The sequence below is a fragment of the Lissotriton helveticus genome, chromosome 6, assembly GCF_964261635.1.
Source record: "Lissotriton helveticus chromosome 6, aLisHel1.1, whole genome shotgun sequence".
Classification (NCBI taxonomy): Eukaryota; Metazoa; Chordata; class Amphibia; order Caudata; family Salamandridae; genus Lissotriton; species Lissotriton helveticus.
Window position 1 is genome coordinate 992,072,087 of NC_136067.1, and position 25,129 is coordinate 992,097,215.

Genomic DNA, 25,129 nt, shown 5'->3' on the forward strand with positions numbered 1-25,129 from the left:
TTTGACGGCCTGAGAGGGCTGACCAATAAGTAAATGCTCACTTGAGTGGGCATACCACTCTGCCCCGGCCCTGCTCCTTGAGTTGAGCAGCACCACCCACCCTCCAGCAGGCAAAGGAAACATAGCATGATTACATCAGAAAGTTATCATCATGTTATGTTTCCTCTTCTTGCACTGCTTGAAAGCAGTGCCGCCATAGTAGACGAGCTGCCACTGGGGGTGTGTCAACCACGGATGCTATGCCTGGGCCCGACTCCACTCCCGGGCCTCCTCTGCTACGCGTCCCACCTTCTAACCTGAACATTGACAACGTGGCGCAATCGGATTCACTCTCTATAAATCTGTGACTCTGCCAACAGGAGCCTCAGCCAAACGGGATTTCACAAGCCTGGGTACAGCAGCCACCGCCAAGTCCGCTGAGGAACCTCCAGATGAGGTGATGCAACAGGGCCCCCTTATGCATGAAGTTGCAGCGCTCCCACCACACAAGTTCAGTGCAGCTCAGGGGCCTCACCCTTCACAGCGTCCGGCCAGCACAACATCCTCCGGCCGGTGATGCAGAGAGGCGCAGCCCACCATTGGTACTCTCCTCTGTGCACCCTGGTGTAGTGGTGACGCATGGTATGCGATGCAGATCTCCCTGTGTTGGTGTGCAGGAGCGCCTCTACAATTCACAGCTCCAAGGGGCATCCGGCAGTCTTCTCACACAGATCAGCAATGTGTGTCCATGTGACCTGGTAGACTTCACCACCAGGTAAGGGCGATCACCGACACCTCAATGTCTACCTCCACGGCCCAGCAACTCCACAGCACCTCTGCATCCCACTGCAGGTCCCAGATGCAGGCTCAGCAAGGCCTCCTGGCCCTGGGACTGTCCGCACTTTCAAGGTTTTGGGTGCTATGGTGTTGCAAAGAATGCGCAATGATAAGGGATGCATGACTGGTTATGCCCAGCAATGCACCTCTTTTCATGATTGTAGCCTTGAATTTCTTCTTCCCCTGGGACTCTGGCTGATCATCCTGGCTGGGGGGGTTGTTGATCTGTGCTGCACTTGGCCCTGGCAGCTCTATTCTGCATTCCATTGGTTTTGTTTCCTATTTTTCATTGGAGGTGGACTTATAGGCTATTTTTGCCCCAAAAGGGGAAAAAAGTCATGTTGGGCTGACTAACGTGACTTTTTTTGCCGCTAATGGCCTTTTGTCAGTTTTAGCCTGTCACATCAGAATTTGTATCGCCTTCACGCTAGTGTTAGCAACACTTTTTACTACCACTACCTGAAACTATTGCCGTGTAACAACGTATTGTAAATACATCGCTAATAGGGCGATAGTTTTTGGTGATAGGCCGAGTTAGGAAAACTGCCACTAACTAACGCTAGCGTTGCTTAGCAGCAGTTCTTGTACAGATACCTCTCTGTCTCTACCATCCCATAACTCCAGGTAAACCCTAACACTGCGATCCAATAAATATCAGGACTACTCTTTCCTGGGCCTCTGCTCTCACTCTAGTTTAGGGGACTTCAAGTTTAATACAAACCACTACCATCTCCACCAGATAGCTACAGCCTCTTGTAAACTTTAGGTCTTATCACTTATGTGCGGGTATGTCTAGCTTGCTGTCGATGATGATTCTGAGGATCCTGGTGTGGGTACTAGATGTGGTTTACAGTTCGTTTGGCCACCAGTTGCAGTCCTACAAAGAGGCACTGTTGCCAAAGATCACTACTTCTGTCTGGTAGGTATTGAATTTGAAGCAGTGGCTTTTATTTAGTTGCTGACTTCAGTCATGCAGGTGGTGAACTTGATTCTTGTGTTGGAGGTCTTGTCTACAAGGTAGAGAATGAGTTGTGTGTCATCGCCAGAGGAGTGAATGTTGATGTGTTTACAGACGATGTTGGCTGGAGAGATCATGTATTCATTGAAGAGAGTGAGGCTGAGGCAAAAGTCTTGAGGTACTCCATCAATGAATTTTCAGACTTCCGAGTAATACGTTGCTAGGCTGACAGATTTTATTGGTCCTTGGGTCCTTGGATGCCAAACTGATATAGATTACTGATGACGGTGGGGTGTGAGACTGTGTCAAATACTGCAGAGAGGTCCAGGAGGATGAGGGCTGCTGTATCTCCTCTGCCAAGTAGAACTCAAGAGCTAGGTGGAACAACTACTAAAAGTGCATCAGATCTATCTCCTGGCTGGTGAAATCTATCTCCTGGCTGAGGAAATCGAGGACTGCAGTCCTAGTACATCACAATCTTGATAATCAGACGTATAGTGACAGTAACTTTTGTCAGCTACACTGACCGCCAACCTTCCTTCATCTTATAACTGTCTTTTCATGATGAACCACATAGTTCAATTAAACAACCTTCTGCAGTGCAGAAATGTAATTGAGGGCAGTGCCATCAGAAAGAGAAAGCAGCAGGGGTTATTTACCTCATGCCCAGCACTTTTTGGGGAACTTCTTTCCTTTGATAACTTGTTTTCAAATAAAAAAACAGAAGGCTTGATCTATTCCTTCTTGCTGGTGGTGGGCCCCGGCAATCATGCTTTGGGAGTTGACTACATCCAAGACCCAGATTTCTGAGACAGGTTATAACAACATGCAGTAAAAATAAGAACTCCTTTCTCCCACTGGGAGAAGAGAAGGATCTGAGCTCCTAACATAGTCAGGTTCTGGAATTGTTAAGGGAGATGAACTTGGGGTACTCTTGAAATAACCTTTGTGGCTTGGTTACTTGTCTAGATGGTAGCCCTTATAAGAAATGCATCCATGTACATCTATCTGGAACCTCTTTTGAACAAGGAAAAAGATGGCATTTCTTAGCCTCTTGTTTAGACTTCTCCGAGTTTGCAAAAACTTCCATTCCTTAAAGGCCTCTTAAACAAATGTATCCATCTGAGGACAAAATAGGAGTTGACCAGAGAAAGGCAGTTTTAAAAAGGGAGAGCTCTGAAGATCTTATGTCTTCCAGTTTCTCATCAGAACCTGATGACGCCCAGAGATAATAACTCTCAATGACAAATCAAAAGTCTTTAAATGGTCAAAAGATATATCTGAAAGAAAGTTGACCTGCATCCCCAGGACATCAGAAAAGAAAAATCTTCTCTATTGTGCATAGCCAAGACAAGGTTTGAAAAGTCTTTAACCAAGTATTAGGATGCGTATGCAGCATATATCACAGGTGCCCACCTCTACTGTAGGCTAACCTTTTGATCTACTGGTTCTGACAGCACAACAAACTTGGAGCTTTGCCAGCTCCATTGGGCATCAAAGAATCAACCAGTATAATTGGAGGAAATTCAGTATCAGCACCATCATGGTCATGCAACTGATTACAAAATATAGCTATTGTAACTTTTTCCATCTCCTTCTATTCTTTTTTTGTTTAGTCCGGAATTGATTTTGCAAGGAAGGATGTTATGTTATGTTAACAATGATTTGTATAGCGCACTTTCACCGGTTGGTTTCCTGGCACTGTAAAAGACAGAGGGTGGTCAGAGTTGGAAGCTAATGGAATTAGTGGTATGCTTGTTGGTAAAGCCAGGTCTTTAAGGATTTCCTGAATGACATGAGGTCAGGGCATAGCCTGATCTCGAGGGGAAGGACATTCATAAGCGAGGTGCCAGGGTGCCAAATCTGCATCCGCCCGTACGCTTACGTTTGAAGGAGGGTGTTTGAAGGAGACAGTGATGTGCCAAACATAGGCATCCGGAACGGGGCGTATTTTATGATAAGTTTTTAAATGAATTTGGGACTTTTACAATAGAGTGCTTTAAAGATCATGCAGCTGACCTTGAAGGTGCAGCGCTGGGCCAAAGGGAGCCAGTGAAGTGTTTTCAGAAGAGGGGTGGCTGGGTGCCATCTAGGCTGGCTAAGAATCAGTCTTGCTGCATGATTCTGCACCATCTGGAGTCGTTTCAGGAGGAACTGAGGGAGACCCAAATAGATCGAATTGGCGTAATCTATGTGGGAGATCACTGTAGCGATCACAACCTGTGTCAGGGCTTCGCAGGTCAGAAGGCGACGAACCTTCCGGATTTTCCTCAATTGGAAAAGACATTTGGAAACTACCTGACCTACTTGCGTTTTAAGTGAGAGGTCGCTGTTTAAGGTGATGCCAAGCGCCTTTTCTGATGGTGAGGGAGTCGGGGCTTGACCCATGTCTGTTGGCCAATAGTGTGGGCCCCAGTATTTAACACTGTCCCCAGTCAGGACCAGCTCGGTCTTCCCTGGGTTCAGTTTCAAATGATTCTGGTTCATCCAAGCTTGGATGAACCTCATTGTTGACTGGAAGAAGGAGATGGACGTTTCAGAGTTGTCGATTGTAAATAGGAGCTGTAAGTCGTCCGCGTAGTTCAGCACCGTAACCTGTTTCTTTCTAAGAGCCTGGATTAGAGGGGAGATGTAGAGGTTAAACAGGTGTGGTGATAGGGACGAGCCCTGGGGTACACCGCATGTGATGGCTTGCTTGGTGCCCACTAGATTGCCCAGGCGAACTGCCTGAGAACGGTCAGCTAAAAAGGACTTCAGCCAACAGGCTGCCGTGCCCTGGATGCCAGCCTGGGCGACACGGTCGATCAAGATGGTGTGATCGACCGTGTCAAATGTGGCTGACAGATCCAGGAGCACTAAAGCCTGCGGGATGCGATTGTCTGCACAGTCCCTGAGGGTGTCCATGACTGCCACTACCACAGCCTCCGTTGAGTGGGCTGGGCGAAAGCCCGCTTGATGAGGGTCTAGGCAGTTTGATGTCTCTATAAAGTTAGACAGGCAGTTGGCAACATGCGCCTCCAACACCTTCGCTAAGAAGGGGAGAAGGGAAATTGGGCGGTAGTTTGCATTACAGGTAGGGTCTGCGCCTGGTTTCTTCAGTCGGGGTATTACTGTAGCTTCTTTGAATGCGAGTGGAACTTGTCCACTGGCCAGTGAGCTATTCAGAAGGGTACAAGCGGGAGCCGGGATGACTGATAAGCAATCTTTTAGAATGTAAGGAGGGCATCTGTCGGAAGGGGCTCCTGATTTCACTCTTATCAGTAGTTCCTGGAATAGTTCTGGGGTGATAGGAGCGAAATTACTTAGTGAGCCGGTAGCTTTGGGGCCTAAATCTGGAAGAGAGGGACTTGAGCTTTGAGGAATACTGGATTTGATGGTAACAATTTTCTCTATAAAGAAGGTGTTCAGTGAGTCGCAAAGAGCCTGGCTCGGGGGCAGACTAGGACGGGCATTGTCCAGGTTGGTTAATTCATTGAGAATAGAAAAGATATCTTTAGATTTATTGGTTGAGTTGGTGATACGAGCAGAGAAGTAGGCAGTTTTTGCCGCTAAGATAGATTTCAGATTTTCAATCTCTTTGAAATAAACAGGCATTTTAATGGTGCTGGGAGCAGGTTCCACACCTGTAAAGTCCTTGCTGTTGCCATTACACATGCTGTCATCCAAAGGTGGTTCCTCCAACTCAGAAGAAGAGTATGAAGACGAAAAGCAGAGGAAAGAAACTTCTATGCATTTTATACTATTTGACCTTACATTCTGAAGAAAAGAGCAACTCATTTAAAGTGTCTTTCATCAGTGCATTCAAATCTATTGTTAACATATTGCTTCTGACACCGCCTTTGAATAATTTACAATGTTCTGCAAATCAAAACCTTCCAGAGTGGAATTAGATAACTTTCAAGAGGAAGATTCTCCATTCTTTCTTTTTGTGTGTGTTTCCTCAAGAATGACTCTAAGCAACACAACCAAACCTTCAAAGAAGGTTCCTTTAAATCGTCCCCCTGAAAGGAAAGCTGAGGTCCTCCTTAAGGGTCGAATGCAACAAACCCTAATTATAAACAGCAAAACATATAGAAACTGGAGTGTTCCAATGAAAGTAGCTTCAAAAACCTTCACAGTGAAAGATAAATCTGTCACAATAATCATACAATGCACCACTCTTCAGTGACTATAAACTCATACTCTCACCCCCAGATTACCACCTCTTCCAAGGAACAGGCCAAACCACCATGATCAAACATGGCTTCTCCTCAGTAGCAGCAAATAAACACACAAAGTAGATTTATCTTTATCGACCATGTTCGATGTGGGATGCTGGAGGAAGCCGAAAAAGACCTCATGACTTGCAGGGCTATCCTCTGAGTCCAAGCAAGCGTCAACATAGTTCCCTGACTCCTGTAGCAAGTTTTCTGGTGGTGACCAGGCAGGTAACATACAGTTATGAAACTACCTGTCTCTATGAAGATAGTCTTGATGTGTTATGCCCTGTATATGCTTGTGGACTTGGATATGTTTGTGTAAATCCAAGTCCTGCTTATATCATTTTCATAAACTCATATGCCATGCAGTAGTAATGTTTATTATGTATAACCAAGACGGTAAATATATTTCATAATCATATATGAATTCGTTTTATAGCAGTTTTCGGCTTCCTGTGACATTGAATATCCTTGACAATTTTGATGGTGCGTCCAGAAACCAGGCTCAGGATTATACATTTGAATATTTCGAAGAAGTGGAACCTGACTTCTGAACCTGGCAAGTGAAAGTGGGATTTCAGGAGAATAATGAGCCTAATATTGTATGTCTGAGTATCAGATCCTGACCCCTACTCAGTAGATGGGTTTTTTCTGAGAGTTACAAGTTTCTGTCACATGATTAGTTGTAATTGTAATTGGATTTATATAGCGCTTATGTTGAAGTGTTTTTCGGCGAGTAGCACACTACTCCGGAACCCAAAAAGGAATAGTGGTGAATTAGTATGGGAAATATTAAATTAATTTCAGCAGTGGACATGTGAATCTGTTAGTTGATTTGAAAAGGATAGGTGAGGGAGAGAAGAGGGATGGTTCTAGTAAGTGTTTATTTGGGATGAGTAAAGGAGCGATGGAAGGGGAAGAGTCTCTCTACAAATGGATTAGGGAGAAAGACGAGGAATCGGAGGAGTCTAGGATGAATACATGAGGGAATCCTGGCATCCAGCAGCACGCATTGAGGACATTTGGTCCCAGCATGTGGAAAATATATATTAATGTGCTCAGAGTTACGGCAGCTTCTGTGCAAATAATTCAACTTTATTGGTTTGAACTTCGCATTACGAGATATCTTAGGTGTTGTTGATAAGATCCTTCCCCACCTCTTCGCACCAATCTCTTGCCCCATGTCTCCTTTCCAATTGAGCCTGAGCACTGATAGGGCACACTTTGACCGCTGAAACAGTGCTCTGTTTATCTGCTTCACAGCTTTACATTTCCCAGTGATTGTACATAGTAGCTGCAATGAGGATGAGAGGGTGGTGTGCTATTTGCGGATTTCCAAATATGTCAGATTATCGATCGCAGCACAGCAAAAAGTAAGACGTTTTTGCCAGACAAATTGTGCACAAAAATGTTACACAGGGTTTGAAAGTCATGAGGCTTAGCCTTCTTGGAGAGGTCTCCCTCCTGAGTAAGTCCCATCTCTAGCCAGGTTTCCAGTCTCTCCTAGTCACCTCTGGTCTATAAACTGTGAAGTCCCTAAATGGGGAGACTTGGACATATATGTTCCAAGAGTCAATTCACTTTAAGCATCTGCTCTAAGTATAGTCAATCGCTCTTATTCCCTACGACCCATCTTGTTTCCTCCTCCTGGTCTTCTGGAGAACACTCATCAGTTCAGCTAGGGGTGGCATGTAATTGGTAAGCATTTCTCTTTTCTTGGTTTGGGCATTTATCCACATGCAGTTCATTGTATTTGTGCTGTACTATAGTATAATTCTAAATCTGGAGCAGCAAGGCCCCCTTGTGCTATGTGGAGTTTAAGTGTTTTTAATGCTACTCTTTATTGCCATATATGCCCATATTAGATCCAGCAAGATCTTATCCAGTACACAGAAAATATCTTTAGGAATTTTAATGGGTAGAGTTCCACTCTATATATATAAAAACGAAAGTATGTCTGTCTGTCTGTCTGTCTGTCTGTCTGTTTGTCCTTTATGCATTACTACACCATTCATCCGATTGCCATGAAACTTTGGGAAGTTGTTGAGTACACTCCCACAAAGGTTTCTGGCATATATTTTTTTTAATATCGGCCTCCCATGGCCCTCCTAACCTTTCCAATACTGATGTACGCACCAGACGGAAAAACAACAAAACGTGTATCCACAAGCACTCTAATAAATAAATAGAATTAAAACACCATTCATCCGATCGCCATGAAACTTTGGGAAGTTGTTGAGTACACTCCCGCAAAGGTTTCTGGCATAATTATTTTTTAAATATCAGCGCCCCAGGGCCCTCATAATCATTCGAATACTGATGTAAGCACAAGACGGAAAAACAAAAAATTGTGTACACACAAGCATTCGAGTAAATAAATAGAATTAAAACGGCATTCATCCGATCGCCAGGAAACTTTGGGAAGTTGTTGAGTACACTCCCGCGAAGGTTTCTGGCATAAAAATGTTTAAAATATCGGCCCCCTAGGGCCCTCATAATATTTCGAATACTGATGTACGCACTAGACGGAAAAACAAAAAATCGTGTATCCACAAGCACTCGAATAAATAAATAGAATTAAAACGACACTTTGAAATGTTTTCCATATTAAAATGAATAAGTTTCAATAAAAATGACACAATGTAAATTGAATGTTATCATAACGAGTTTCCTTGAATTTTCTTTCTTCGGAGATCATAGCAACGTGCGATGGGTAAGCTAGTATAATATAAAGTTCTTGGTAAAACTATCATTATGGAAATAGCTACTCTGCTTGCCACTGAGAGGGATATCGAAGTCCAAAAGGAAATCCCAGATTTTTGTGAGGATATGGCTCACCTTCCATTGCCATCAATTAGATCTATGTCAGTTCTGTAAAGATGCACTCCTAAAGACCAAAATGTGGTAGCTTCCCATTTAATTAATCACAAATGTGGTGGGAAGACCACCACAGTGAGCCCAGGGTATACTGGAAATATAATGCATTTGTTCTAGTGAACTTTAAGACCAGACATATCGCCAAAGGTGTCTAGGGCTTCCATTATAGGGGTCATGCAGGCTTGGATGTCTGCCACCTATAAATTTAAGTCATCCGAAACTAATAATATAAAGTATGTGGTTTGTCTATCTTTTATTTCACCAAAACTAGTGCATTGCTGCATTAGACTGACAAATAGCTCCAACACTATGGCAAATAACAAGGGAGAAAGGGAGCAACTCTGCCTTGTTTCTCTTTGCACTCTGGATACCTCGGAAATCCACCTACCCAACCTCACTCCAGCCGATGAGTTAGTGTAGATAACTGCCACTCACCTCCAAAATCCTGACCTCGGTCCCATTTCTCGCATCACAGTATCAAAGTATTGCCAATTCAATGTATCAAAGTATTTTTTGATATTCACAGCTATAACTGCTGCTCAGGGGAAAGGGTGGTCGCTTCTACCAAGATCTCAGTGAGCCGCCTAACATTCATAGCTGTGTTTCATTCCGGGATGAACCCACATTGGTCCGAGTGGATTTATTTCAGTGTGAATGGGAGTGATCTATTTGCCAATTCTTTGTTAAGTACCTTACAGTCTATATTTTACATGAAGAGCAAGCAATAAGAGGCCAGGTTTGGTCAGAGCCACCATAATCATCTTCACAATATCGTCAAGAGCGTTGCTTGTTGTCGAGCCATGTTAAATATTTTTGCCAGGGCCTCGCCCAAAATGTCTTAGTACATGGAATAAAATTCTGTCTGGAGTCCATCCAAAACTGGGGTTTTCCCATCTGCCATTTCTTTTATTGCTTTTCTAAATTTGGCTGCCCCAAGCCCTCGTCCAGGGCCTTAGATACTTCAGGGGTGATTCTAGACAGGGCAATGTGTAGCAGAAACCATCTAGAGCTTGATCCATAGGATCCCCCCACTTCCATATAGATATTCATAATAATTTCTGATCGCCGTATTAACACACTCTTGAGAGTGACACACAGTACACTGGGGTGTTTTAATAGATAAAATAGTAAATCCCTGTGTATCAGAGATTTTATCATTCTCATTATGGATCTGACTTTTATGCCCTGTAATTGAAGCATCTTAATTTCTCACTGCACTAAGCTAGTTTCTCGCACTTCTCCCCTAGAGATTCTTTGTAGGATGGTATTGTCGCTACTCACTTCCCATCTCTTTTAGACTCTTGCTGCATGATCTCCATTGTAAGTGTGCAACAGACCCCGACCATTGCTTGCATACAGTGCCCCCTTACAATAGTTTTGAGCACTTCCCATTTTCCTAAGGATGATGCAGCTGTCCCCCTACTTTTAGTCGGGAAACTTTATACTTCACGCATCATTTAAGCTATGGTCTGCTGAGAAAAATGAGTAGGCTAGGCTTGATGGGTTGTGTACTCTCCAAAGGGCAATGAGGTCCCAATAGGAGTGACAGTTTTTAATCATAGATGCTGTTTGCACTGTTGATGCCATCAGTATATGGGGGTGCGACCAGTCCAGATCTATGTTAGCCATGCATTATATTCCACCCAGCACCATTACACAAGGGGATTGTACAACTTTTTGCTAAAGGGGGCACTAGATTAGTGAAGAATGATTCTTGATCTTAGTTGGGGGCATATAGATTTACTAGGGATATGTCCCTACAATCCAATCTACCTCTCGTTATCATGTATCTCATGTCTGTGTCTATGGCTGTGTGAAGGGATTGGAATAGGGCCCCCAGTCTAAAGAACACCAGTACCCCAGTTGAGAAGGTCAAACAGTGTGTATAAAAGAGTGGATCTCTCCATCCCCTCTCTAGTGCCCTTCCCTTTGATTGTGTCAGATCAGTTTTCTACAGAAACCCTATTTGAGCTCCTTGTCTCTTAATATAGGTCTGCACCTTATATTGTTTGCTTATATTATTTAGCCCATGGGCATTCCACATAAGGAATTTATACAGCCCTTCTGATCCTGGGGCCCCGTCATTCATGTAGTGTAGTCAGATCTGGACCATCTTTGGTCATTGAGGCAATGAATAGCACCCACTCACCCATTCACTCCCCCTTCCTTGCCATTAAAGACTTCCCAATTGCGGTGCCATCCTCCTTTAGACATAAAAGGTCAATATTGTTGGAAGCCCTTGAACTTTACCAGGGGCATTCTACTGCATGCGCCACTCGCCGCACCGAGGACCCCAGCAACCAGGGGGCATCGCGGCAGGAGCCGCGTCAGTCATTCGTGCCAGCCGGCGCTTCAAACAGCAGCCGGGCTCCTGCGGAGTGGGAAGCTTTTGTTCTTTAACAGGGGCATTCTACTGCTTGCGCCAGTCGCCGCATCGAGGACCCCAGCAACCAGGGGGCACCGCGGCAGGAGCTGCATCAGTCATTTGCGCCAGCCGGCGCTTAAAGCAGCAGCCGGGCTCCCACGGGGCGGGAAGCCCTTGAACTTTACCGGGGACATTCTACTGCTTGCGCCACTCTCCGCACCGAGGACCCCAGCAACCAGGGGGCATCGCAACAGGAGCCACGTCAGTCAATCGCGTCGGTCGTCGCTTAAAGCAGCAGCCGGGTTCCCGCAGGGTGGGAAGCCCTTGAACTTTACCGGGGGCATTCTACTGCTTACGCCACTCTCCGCACCGAGGACCCCAGCAACCAGGGGGCACCCCAGCAGGAGCCGCATCAGTCAATCGCGTCGGTCGGCGCTTAAAGCAGCAGCCGGGCTCCCGCGGGGTGGGAAGCCCTTGAACTTTACGGGGGGCATTCTACTGCTTGCGCCACTCGCCGCACCGAGGACCCCAGCAACCAGGGGGCACCGCGGCAGGAGCAGCATCAGTCATTTGCGCCAGCCGGCACTTAAAGCAGCAGCCGGGCTCCCGCAGAGCGGGACGCGCAATGGCGAAGCCCGGGCCAAGGGCGGGCCCATCTGTGCCCATCCGGGACCGGAGGAGGCCGGGCTGGGCCACCCCCCTGAAACTGGCTACTCGCTCTAAGGGAATTAAGGTACTGTGAAAGTGATTATTACTCTGTGGCCTGCTATTAATCTTCCTCTGCCTTTTCCGCCATTTTCGTTTTATTTTTTCGGGGGCTTGGCCAGTGTAGTTGCTAACTCAATATGAATAAGAAGAAAGGAGTTGCGGGAACCTTAGATGCATTTATTTTGAGGGCAGAATCTTTGCTGACCCACGAAATTCAGATTGCTGAACGTCGCTTGTCTTTGGACCCGGCATTGTTACAATCTCTTATGCCATTGTATGACCCCAACTCAACTATTACATCCCATGCCCCCCATGAAAAGGTTATATAGAGCCACCCAGAATCTTCAGAGCCTGTCTCTCTCACCCAGGATATACCTGTTATGACTGTTACGACTGCTACAGCAGCGCCTCGTATTAATACTAGGGCGCAGGTGGCTAAAGCCAGTGGGAAAGCAAAGGCGAAAGCTTCAACCAATAAAAGGAAACGACCGAACAACAATCAGAAAACATCAACGGCTAAGCGTCCTGCCATCATCAACTCCCCAGCAGATTCTGTAATAATCTTTTTTAATGCCAATTCGGACTCTAGGTGCACGCAGACTGATATTATTCCAAATCAGCATGAGAATATAATTGATGCTAACACCGCTGTGGCAACCATGCTTGTAAATGTTGTTGAGCAAATTCTGGTATCCGCTTTATCCCAACTCAAGGAGGTGATTGATAAGAATTTTGACCTACTATGGGGAAGGCTTCAAAGGATGCATTCTATCATGGATAATCTCAGTGGTACTAAAGAGCACTGCATAACTGATAATGTGGGGAGATGTAGCTCGCTAGCTCTGACTTTTACAAATCATAGTTCTAATATGCTATTGTCAGAATCTGCGGTGCATAACGACCCAATAGCATTTAATCTATGTAGTGCATGTGGAGATCATACTAACCCTCCTGTCCAACAGCCTAATTTTGACCTAAGGATGACACAAAATATACCTGAGTCCCTGACGTCAATAACATAAATCCAGGTCATAGTTATTCTAGGCATCCAACTCCTGGTACTACCCCTGGTTCTGAGGTAATTAACCCAAGTAGGGGAGAAACTGCTACTTATTACATTAAAACCAACTGTATGAGACCAAACAATGAAGTTTTGAGTTTACCCCATACGCCTATCCATACGTGTTGGTTTTAGCTGGCGTCCCCAATCTTACTGGGGATCGGAGGGAGTCGTGGGTAGATCTACGCAATAAATCTGTAGACTGGCTGGTAAAACATAAAAGATTTCATGCCTCAGACATGAATGAAATCCTCATGGTTAGACGGGTAGGGTGGGTTGGCCCCTCGCCTAAAAATATAAGCGGCGATTGCATTGTCATTAATTATTGCAAACCCCAAATGGTCCATCGCTTATTAAGTGTTCAAGAGCAATCTTTAACACTAAATACTAGTATTAGCGCACTCCCGCTGGGCTATTTTTAAAAACCCCAAAACACATTTCCTATGAATGCTCAGGCTTTCCCGTTCGGAACCAATAGGTTTCAGGCCCCTTCCAACCTAGATGCTCAAGATTGACATCCACCTAGGTTTGTTGAAGCCTTTGAATGTGTGGAGAACATAGTAGAGAATATATCAGGCCCCATACCTGTTATTTATACGGAGCAGCCGGATGCTTGGCAATTAAAGAATACCCAAATACCGGCACTAATCAATTACTTACAACAGGTAGGAAACCTCATAGGACCTGTATCACTAGTCCCCATTGACATGATTAACACAGTGCAAATTCCTAATAAGAGTAAAGCTGATACTGACTTGAATGTCTTGAGTTGGAACGTAGCAGGCCTAGAGTCAAGGCTAGGTGATGCGGATTGGCTGCGTGTGATATCCGACCAAGATATAGTAATGCTCCAGGAAACATGGGCTACGCACGAATTACACATTGAAGGTATTCACTGCTTTAGTGTAATTGCACCTAAGCCCAAATTTGGTCGTACTTCTGTTTTTTTTTAATTGGGATCAGCATAGCCTCTGGAGGAAGCATTAAGGTTATACTGACTAATCGCTGTAACATTCAAATATTGAGATACAAAAGGAGGGTTCCCTTTTATTTTATTAATTTTTATAATAACGATTTTCATTCTATTCCAAACAGGAATTTTAGTGAGCTTTCTAACCATATCACTAATTTAGACAAACAGCAAGGTTCAGATGGGGCTATTGGGATCCTTTTAGGTGGAGATTTCAATGCTAATCTTCAATTTAAACAGTATGGTATGGATATACCATCCGCGGGCCCTGCTTTACGCAGGGGCGCCGAGTTGGATACACTCTTGAGTCAACAAATTCTTATTAACGCCATGGACGTTGTGGGTATTTCATCTGTTTCATCTGTTATAAATAATCAAGTACCCACTTTTAGAGGAAGGAATTGCTCCTCAACCATTGATTTTATCTTTGTTTCCCCCCGCCTTGCAGACCGTTTATTGGCCGCTGAGGTTAGTGCCACAGATTATGGGGATCATAACCCCCTTAAAATAGTCTTGAGATTAGCAGTCCGCCCCGTGTATAATAATGAATGTGGGGCAAGGGATATAATAGCCTCAAATGACAATCTAAGACTAAAATGGAGGGGTGTTGATAGTAGTAAATTGCTTCAGACACTAGCAGAGGGGCATATGCACTTAATCACTTCATGCTTATCTACTGATGAATCACACTCAAGGGTAATCGAGGATTTTACCAAACTTTGTTTGGTAATCAAAACCCTTTTGTCAGTACCAGCTCGCCAGGTAGAAGAAGATCTGAGGTGGTTTAACCATGATTGCTCGGAGGCCAACAGGAATATACGTAAGGCCCTAACATCTAATCCAAGGTGCACTGCAGAAGTGAGAATAGCCAGGCGGAGGTACAACACAGCGATAAGTGAACGGAAGGGTGCCCTCCTCAATAATCGCTGGGAAGCCTTATCTGAGTCAGCCGGTACAAAAAAAGGGTAATATATTCTGGTCCGCTGTTAGGGATGTGCGCTCCATGGGTCAGCTACTAACACCTGTTAGCTGTACCATCTCGAGCAAGTCGAGGGAGAGTCATTTCTCTAAAATGTATGCCACTCCCTCACAAGGATCAGATCAGAATGAACCCGGCCAATGATCTAGCCTGCAAATTATTTTGCCAGAGGTGGAAGAGGCAATTGACCAGAGTCTTGGTAATAAGGCTCCCGGCCCAGATGGGCTACCCATAGATTTAATTAAATGTAAAACAGAGTTCTGGGCCCCACTGCTTCTGAATGTTTTTAATAATTTACCCTGTGCCCCGCTGCCAAGTACCTGGGCCATGAGCACTATTGTCCCAATTTTTAAAAAAAGGGATAGATCTGAACCTATTAATTATAGGCCTATTTCTCTGCTCGATAACACCCTAAAGATACTGGACAGAGTTTTTTATAATAGGAATAGGGTCCTAAAATGGTCAGAAGAAAGTTGCATTTTAGAGCCATGCCAATTGGGTTTTCGCAAAAAGGTCGGGACCATTGAACAGTGCCTAAATCTCAATCTGGTCAGTGGTAAATATACCATCGCCCGATCCTCACCAGTTTATTTGTTTTTATGGACCTTTCATATGCTTTTGATTTAGTTAATAGATCCAAGCTCTGGTCCATTTTATTAGCCTATGGACTGGATGAGTCATTGGTACACTTTTTGGCATATCTCCATAAAGATCTTAAGGCCAAGGTCAGGATCGGCATAAGGGGTGAGGTTTCGGGAGCCACCAAGGTGGGTAGGGGAGTTAGACAGGGGTGCACCCCTGCTTTTTATTATTTATACTAGCTTACCCGTCGCGCGTTGCTGCAATCTCCGAAGAAAGGAAATTCAAGGAAAATCGTTACGATAACATTCAATTTACATTTTGTCATTTTTATTGAAACTTATCCATTTTAATATGGAAAACATTTCAAAGTGTCATTTTAATTCTATTTATTTATTCGAGTGCTTGTGGATACACGATTTTTTGTTTTTCCGTCTGGTGCGTACATCAGTATTCGAAAGATTATAAGGGCCCTGGGGGGGCGATATTTAAAAATAATTTATGCCAGAAACCTTCGCGGGAGTATAATCAACAACTTCCAAAAGTTTCCTGGCGATCGGATGAATGCTGTTTTAATTCTATTTATTGATTCGAGTGCTTGTGGATACATGATTTTTTGTTTTTCCGTCTTGTGCGTACATCAGTATTCGAAAGATTATGAGGGCCCTGTGGGGCGAATTTTTTTTTAAAATGTATGCCAGAAACCTTTGCGGGAGTGTACTCAACGACTTCCCAAAGTTTCATGGCGATCGGATGAATGGTGTTTTAATTCTATTTATTTATTCGAGTGCTTGTGGATACACGATTTGTTGTTTTTCCGTCTGGTGCGACATCAGTATTCAAAAGATTATGAGGGACCTTGGGGGCTGATATTCAAAAGAAATTATGCCAGAAACCTTCGCCGGAGTGTACTCAACAACTTCCCAAAGTTTCATGGCGATCGGATGAATGATGTAGTAATGCATAAAGGACAAACAGACAGACAGACAGACAGACAGACATACTTTCGTTTTTATATATATAGATTAATGGACTGAGCAATTCCATGAAACCGTTGACTCCAGATGTCCCTATAATTAATGGTAAATTATTACCGGTACTATTATACGCAGATGATGCGGTCCTTATAGGCCGCACTCCAAATTCTTTGCGCATCTTAGTTAAGACTTTTGTTAATTACATGGACAGTCTGCATTTACGTGTTACTTAAAAAAAATCTTTTGTTATGTCGTGCGGGCCTGGAAATCGCCAGCTTAATTCCATATCCGTAGATAATGACAAATTGATGTCCACTGGCACTTTTCCCTATCTTAGGATGGTCTTTGCTGCGAACGGCTCATGGACTGAGCATTTGGCTCACTCCAGGAGCAAGTTCTCAAAGGCCATCATTCCATCCTTAGTCTCCCCCGGCCTAAGAAAACAGGTGCTATTTTAGCTATTTTAAAAAATTTTAAACTGCAATGTGTTCCTTTAGCTACGTATGGGGCTGAGATCTGGGGCATTGCAAATAGTCATTGCATCCAGCAGGAAGAAAACAGGTTTTGTAGAAAGCTGCTGGGTGTCCCAATTTCTACTTCCCAATATAGCTGCAATAGGGAACATAACTTAAACTTTATTAATGATTTTATCATTCTCACCCTGCTCTTTTATGGTTATCTGTTTGGAGGAATCAATCCGCGTCATTGTCTAGAGAAATTATAAGCAACTGTGTTGAATGTGAGAGAGGAATGGATATTCCTTGGCTCTCGGGGGTTTATCAGAGTCTCTGTAGTATTAATAAAGGTAGCCTTTTTTTAAACCCGAGTACAGCCGATACACTTCACAAAAATGAGCTAAAAAAAAGCACTTTACACATTATATAACACAGGAAGGATTACTATAGAATCAAAGAAACCTTCCGTATCAAGTTATATGAGTATAGAATTGTATAGGCACCCCTTACCAATATATCTTACTCTGCCCATGACTTACTGTGGAAGGAGCCTTTTATTTCGTTTGGGAGCGGGCACTGTTAAATTTTTGCTATGTTTCCCTTTTGGCTCTCAGCCTAACCTTGATGATACACTATGCCCTTGTGACGGGGTGAGTGTACAGACTGACTTGCATTTTCTGTTTCTTTGTAATTATTATTTAAAATATGTGAAGTTGTTTTTAGCTCCATTTTTTAAAAAGCAGAGACCTGTTTCCCTGGCCCAAGCCTATCAGATGTTGCTTTCTTTAAATAATGAAGTATTTGTTTTCCGCACTAGCACTTTCTTGAAAATTGCCACCCGTTCCCGTAAGATGATGTCCAATTTCTGAATTGCTTATGATGCATTATTATGAACTGTCTAACCTATTTTGATATGGATTTTTATGACCTTGTTGTATTCTTGTTATTTTACTGTGCTTTTATGGATTTTTTGGAATCCGAATAAAGTTGATTTGAACTTGAACTTGGATTAGTAAGCTTCTCCAAATCCCTTATCTCAAGACTCAATCAATCAGTCATTTGTTAAGCCCACTACATACCTGTGAGGGTCTCAAGGTGCTGGGGGGGAGGTGGGGGCCGCTACTGATCAAACAGCCAGGTCTTTAGTATCCTCCTGAAGGTCAGCAGGTCTTGGGTCTGTCGTAGGCTCAGTGGGAGAGTGTTCCATGTCTTGGCGGCGAGGAGGGAGAAGGATCACCCGCCGGTGGTTGTTCTTTGGATGCGCGGGACAGTGGAGAGTGAGAGGTCGGCGGAGCGTAGCTGGCGGTTGGGGGTGTAGAAGGAGAGTCGTCTGTTGAGGTAGGCTGGGCCAGTCTTGTGGAGTTCCTTGTGTGCGTGGATGAGGAGCTTGAAGGATATCCTCTTCTTGACGGGGAGCCTGTGCAGGTTTCTCAGGTGGGGGTGATGTGGCTGTGTCGTGGTACATCGAGGATCAGTTGTGCCGAGGAGTTTTGGATGCGTTGTAGTCGATTGATGAGCTTGGTCGGGGCTCCCGCGTAGAGGGTGTTTCCGTAGTCGAGTCTGCTGCTGACGAAGGCCTGGGTGACTGTCTTTCTTGTATCTGTCGGAATCCATCTGTAGATCTTGCGGAGCATGCAGAGGGTGTTGAAGCAGGAGGAGGAGACGGCGTTGACTTGCTTGGTCATTAAGAACGTTGAGTCGAGAATGATTCCCAGGTTGCGTGCGTGGTCGGTGGGGGTCGGGGCTGCCCCCAGTGCCGTTGGCCACCAGGAGTTGTCCCAGGCTGTCCCAAGACTGAGTGATCGTGTGTCCAAATCCAAAACCAAGAATAATCAGCATTGATAAAACATACACAAAATAAACTGAATGTTAACGGTAACATGGGCTTGCCCACCTCTTGGTATTAGATTTTAAGAGGCAACCCGGCTTACATCAGGACCTTCCTATCTCATTGGAAACTTTAATGATTATGAGTCCTTCAATATAATGGTTACTTTCTCATCCTCTCTTTCTCTTACCACCTTGAGATAGGATTAATTCCAGTTCTGCACTCTTCAATATATATAGTTTTTCAATAACATTTTCACCAGTCTGAGACGTTATTTGTAATGCCATCTGTTCTAAGGTTGACAGCTTGAATCTTCCTGAGTAAAACTTAGAGTCTGCCCCAGAAGTCTCTGAACCTTCGGATCGCTGTGATGGCCCACCAAGGTCTATTGCAGCTGACGTTGATCTCTTCCAATCCAGTTGGAACTGTAATTTGGACATTTTGTAGCTATCACCTCTGCTCATGCAAGAAACTTTGCCTCTTATTTTGTGTTTTGGGTGGCTGCCATGCTGCCGCTCATCTGTCCTGAGTTTGATCCACACCCTTCTGAACGCCTGAGGGTCAGTGAAGAATGATTTGTCCTCTGATATGACCTTCAGCTTCGCAAGAAATAGTAGATCGTATTTCCCTTTCATTTCCCTGTGCCTGAATTTCACCTCCAGGAAGGATGCTCACTGTCATTCATTTGGAGGTGTCGCTTTCCTGTCGCTGTTATTGCATCAGATCCCTGAGGTTCAAAAGCCAGGCTACAATCAGCCTCTGTGGAGCACCGAGGAAAGATGCTGAGTCGGGACTCTATGGACTCTCTCTAAACCTCACACCTAAATGCAAATGCAATGGAAGGGAAACAAAGGGATACAGCTAGTTATTGCTTCACAAGCACTTAGGAGAGGCATGGTCTTGACTTTGTTCAGGCCCTGTATATGAGATATGCATGCACTGTAAGAATGTTGGATGTATTGGCATGTCCCAGTGTTCACACAAATAACAATTTAAATATCACTATTTTACTTACTTCTTTTATAGTGCTACTCATCCCAATGCAGTGTCAGAGTTCTTTACATCACACATAGACATTATACATTGACAATAAATAATGTAAGTGTGTAAATCAATGTACAGGATGTGTTACATAAAACAGTGAGGGTTACATGATATAAGAGTCACATATCCTTCATAGCTCACTGTACTATATCAGTGGGATTACAATGTATAAACAGCAAGTAACACAGTAACCCACTTACATATCTACATAAAATTAAAAACCTCTCATCTGCATATTACATTAACTGCTTAGCAGGAGATACATTAACACTCCATGCTATTTTGATTCAAAACTGGGACTACACAAAACATAAATATCTCCAGCAAATGTGTTACCCTCTAGACCTATATCACCATTATTATTAATATATGAAATGTACTGTGCACAGAAAGATCTCTGCAGCAGGTATCATAATCCCATAAAATATTTGAAAATGCAGACTTTGCAACCAATTGAGCATAACAAATGTACTGCCACAATTCTCCTTGTTGCCAACTTCTTTGTGGCAGAGTTCTTAAAACATAAATGTACAAATTGATACTCAGATTTTGTGTTGGGCTTGCCTTGCTTTTTTGATACAACCCCAAAGAAAATATAATTTGTCAAATCTTAAAATGCACTTAAATGTACACATTACAGACCTTCTAAACATATGTGTGAGGTCTTAAGGTCTGATGCCACTCCTTGTGATGTCACTTCTTAGGAGTTCATGGGGTGTGGTGTCACTTCCTGTGATGTCTCACGCCATTATGTAACTTGCATACTGCCTAACTTGGTTAGTCCACGTCCCCCCACTTCTTTTTTTAGCACATGTGCCCTGAAAGTTCAATGCCAAGGCCAACTGTTTCCAGGCGCCTTACTCGCAGTCGCAGCTGCTACAGCGGTGGCTGCGGGTAGCAGAGCCGCGGAGAATGGTCAAGGGCGGGGCGACCTGTTGCTTTGACGACCAAAGAAAGAGTGAAAGAGGGAGGGGAAAGCGCAGGTGAAGGAACGACGCTGCCCTCTCACAACTTCAGCAGTAGGAACCGCTAAACCGAGGAGTCTCGAGGATACCTATCCGCAGTCCGCGAGCCCCTTCAGGTATGAGGAAAGGGCGGGCTGCACAGATGCGGGATGATGCTGCCGTCAGTCACAGGGCGGAGGACTTGTCACACCATCATCCTGCATTCATGGGAGGAGCCCGGGGAGGGTACACGGAGTCCTATGTAGTATGCGTGAGCGTGACATAGTGAAAATGTAAGAAAACACAACCTGACTATTAGCACACGACCTCGATAGTGCGCGGCGGTGCGGGCAGGAGGGGGCTCTCTGAAACCGGGTATTTCTGCCTTCATATTTTTTGAACATGCTCACCGCCCCTGTTGCTGGCGCGCGGCTTCTTGTTGTGGTTTCACGCGCTGCCTTTCTCTTTAAAATGACACCGTTGGAGAGCCCCAGGGAGTTTCGTGTTTGAGGTTCCAGCCGGTCCCAACAAAGTCGTGTTCGCAGTTAGGATTCCACACTGATTCTAAATGACAGTCAGGCCTAAATTTGCAAATTATGTTTTATGTGAGGATTTATATGTTAGGTGTCTGTACCTTCTTCATCTCTTTTCGATTCATTATGATTTTACTTAATTCAAGCTGTGTTGAGTAATCATACTGATTTTTACCCATTCAAAATATTAGGGATGGCTATTTTAGGTTCAATTGAAGTATGTTATTTTAACACATTTTGCCAGAGTACCCTGTACGTTCTCATAGTTTGGTGGGCAGGGGATCACTTGGCCATGGCTGCGCGTCACCAGTTTGAGTCACAGAAGGAATTACCCCAGACCATAACAAATTCTAACACAGTCGATTTTAATTCCTACCTGAAACTTTTCGGTTTTGGATTCAACCCTAAGACCCCCAGGGCGAGTGTTCCACAATCTTGTCTAATGGAATGAATCTCCGCTATAGATTTTCTCCTGCATCATGTTTAGTCAGGTTTAGCACATCCTATTTAAGAGCAGGGGCAATAGGTGAACTTTCAAACAGGTAGCACTTAAATGTCTGAGAAAAATTGCGTTGAGTAAATACAGTGATGCACCAACAGATAAATATTTAAACATCGAGGCAATTTGTAAATTATACACAGTGATGAAAGAGCATTCATGAACTCTCCTCGTGGACTTCATGCTCTGCTGACAGCCTAACTGTACTAGAAATTTTTGGTGGAGTTCATCCCCAAGCAAATTTTGAAATAAAAAAATAATTAATTTACTAGCATATGTTACAGCATATATTCCAAAGGTAATTGGCTAAAACGCTGTTATTTTACAGAAAGTTTTGAATAGGTACTTATGACATTACAATAAATCTTGGTCTAATGAGCTAGTAAGATCTTTCCGTGGTGTCATGAGCGCTAGGAAGACGTTGCTTCTCAAAACGAATTTGTAAACTATGGAGTCAACCCATGATTCAGTTACTTGCCAGTAATTTTTATCACTCGGAATACCCTTTTTCTCGCACTAATACTTATTTCTATGACATGTCCAACCAATCTGAAGGCTCAAAGAAAAATTTACCCCCCCCATCTGGCTCTCAACCCCTCACGCCATACTGGTGAGAAAGAGGGTCGGAGCCCAAAACACTTCCTCCACATCCCCAAGCTACAACAAGCATTGGAAATGCAATAGGTCTCGCAGCATTAGAGTTAGTGCTTTTAGAATTGTTTATGGGTTTTTGTGTAAATCTTTAGCATTTTTGTTTCCTGTAGCCAATGCTAAAGAATTAAAAAAAAAAGCCATAAACATTTCTAAAAGCTCTAACTCAAATGCTCCGAGACCTATTGCACTGTGTGAGGGTGAGGGGTTGAGGGTGAGTGAGGGTGAGTGAGGGTGAGGGTGAGTGAGGGTGAGTGAGGGGTTGAGGGTGAGTGAGAGCGAGGGTGAGTGAGGGTGAGTGAGAGTGAGGGTGAGAGTGAGTGAGGGTGAGGGTGAGTGAGGGTGAGTGAGGGTGAGGGTGAGGGTGAGTGAGGGTGGGTGAGGGTGAGTGAGGGTGAGGATGAGTGAGGGTGAGTGAGGGTGAGGGTGAGTGAGGGTGAGGGGTTGATGTTGAGGGGTTGAGGGTGAGAGGGTGAGTGAGGGGTTGAGGGTGAGTGAGGGTGAGGGTGAGTTAGGGTGAGGGGTTGAGGGTGAGTGAGGGTGAGGGGTTGAGGGTGACGTGAGAGGATAAACATGAGGGGCCCCTCCGCTCTACAATGTGAGCTCCCTTGGCCGGGGTCTGTGAGGCGAGGGGGAGGGGAGAGGATGAATTTGAGGGGCCCCTCCGCTCTATACTGGGAGCTCCCTTGGCTGGGGTCTGTGGGGCGAGGGGGACGTGAGAGGGTGAACATGCGCAGCGCCTCGATCACCTCTCCTGCATTAACAAAAGCTGCAAGAACGCGTGGAACCGGCTGCTGCAGCCTCCAGTGCTGACAGCACGCTACATAAATAAAGCATTAGCCGGTGAAAGTGAGAAAGGCCATACAAACGACGCGGCTGGAACACAAGCTCCTGAGAAGGCGGGAGATCGGGTTTCACCAGTGGGCCCAACGCGTTCCATGGGAGCTGCAATCAAACGTGGGAAGCATCGAGCCGAAGGGATAATGAACCTGGCAGCACACGAGCTGCGCGGCGACAGCGGCGGCGCTGGGACTCGAGAGGTGGAAAGTACGGGAGCGCCTTCTATTTAATAAACTTGAAATCTAAACTGAGGAATGGTAACGGCTGGTCACCGACGGGACAGCTGGGCCTGCTCAGGATAGGTGTCAGCTGTTTACTCGAAGCCGGGAACACTCCGACATATATAATAAACAAAGGGACAAAATCATTATCCGACAAGAAAGATGTGTCCGTTCTTAAAGTCGCCAAAGCATAACACCATTAATATTCTCACCGGAAGAGGTCGGGGTATCGAGCAATACTGCTGCTTGCTACCGCTAACATTTTGTTTGCTTTCTAGCGGCAGGCAGGCAGGGGAGGAGAGGAGGAGGGGGGAGGAGAGTAGGGGAGGACAAACGACGCGGCTGGAACACAAGCTCCTGAGAAGGCGGGAGATCGGGTTTCACCAGTGGGCCCAACGCGTTCCATGGGAGCTGCAATCAAACGTGGGAAGCATCGAGCCGAAGGGATAATGAACCTGGCAGCACACGAGCTGCGCGGCGACAGCGGCGGCGCTGGGACTCGAGAGGTGGAAAGTACGGGAGCGCCTTCTATTTAATAAACTTGAAATCTAAACTGAGGAATGGTAACGGCTGGTCACCGACGGGACAGCTGGGCCTGCTCAGGATAGGTGTCAGCTGTTTACTCGAAGCCGGGAACACTCCGACATATATAATAAACAAAGGGACAAAATCATTATCCGACAAGAAAGATGTGTCCGTTCTTAAAGTCGCCAAAGCATAACACCATTAATATTCTCACCGGAAGAGGTCGGGGTATCGAGCAATACTGCTGCTTGCTACCGCTAACATTTTGTTTGCTTTCTAGCGGCAGGCAGGCAGGGGAGGAGAGGAGGAGGGGGGAGGAGAGTAGGGGAGGACAAACGACGCGGCTGGAACACAAGCTCCTGAGAAGGCGGGAGATCGGGTTTCACCAGTGGGCCCAACGCGTTCCATGGGAGCTGCAATCAAACGTGGGAAGCATCGAGCCGAAGGGATAATGAACCTGGCAGCACACGAGCTGCGCGGCGACAGCGGCGGCGCTGGGACTCGAGAGGTGGAAAGTACGGGAGCGCCTTCTATTTAATAAACTTGAAATCTAAACTGAGGAATGGTAACGGCTGGTCACCGACGGGACAGCTGGGCCTGCTCAGGATAGGTGTCAGCTGTTTACTCGAAGCCGGGAACACTCCGACATATATAATAAACAAAGGGACAAAATCATTATCCGACAAGAAAGATGTGTCCGTTCTTAAAGTCGCCAAAGCATAACACCATTAATATTCTCACCGGAAGAGGTCGGGGTATCGAGCAATACTGCTGCTTGCTACCGCTAACATTTTGTTTGCTTTCTAGCGGCAGGCAGGCAGGGGAGGAGAGGAGGAGGGGGGAGGAGAGTAGGGGAGGCACGGCCTAGCGGCCGTGCAATCAAGTAGTGAGGGGGCGGAGCTGGGGGAGGCTGTGGAAGAGAGTAGGCAAGGCGACACGGCGGGAGGGGGCGGAGCGGGTAAACAAAGACGGACATGCACGCGCCCGTGACTTTTAAGGTCAATGCGCATGCGCATAAGCTTAATGCGCATGCGCATTGACCTTAAAAGTCACGGGCACTGCAAGGAATCGCCACGATTCCTTGCAGTGTGGATAAAGAGT

The 25,129-nt window shown here is 45.1% G+C and overlaps 1 protein-coding gene across 2 annotated transcripts in view; it reads left to right on the top strand.

Annotated features, from left to right (window-relative positions):
• Positions 1–25,129, top strand: part of LOC144761620 (uncharacterized) — an 878,183-nt gene that overhangs the window by 59,011 nt on the left and 794,043 nt on the right. The window contains exon 1 of one of the 2 annotated variants that reach the window (XM_078646921.1): positions 20,776–20,896. The exons of the other annotated variant lie outside the window; for it this stretch is intronic. The gene's annotated coding sequence lies outside the window, so the exon portion shown is untranslated. Of the gene's footprint in view, positions 1–20,775; positions 20,897–25,129 lie in introns of those variants that run through there. 2 annotated transcript variants of the gene reach the window in all.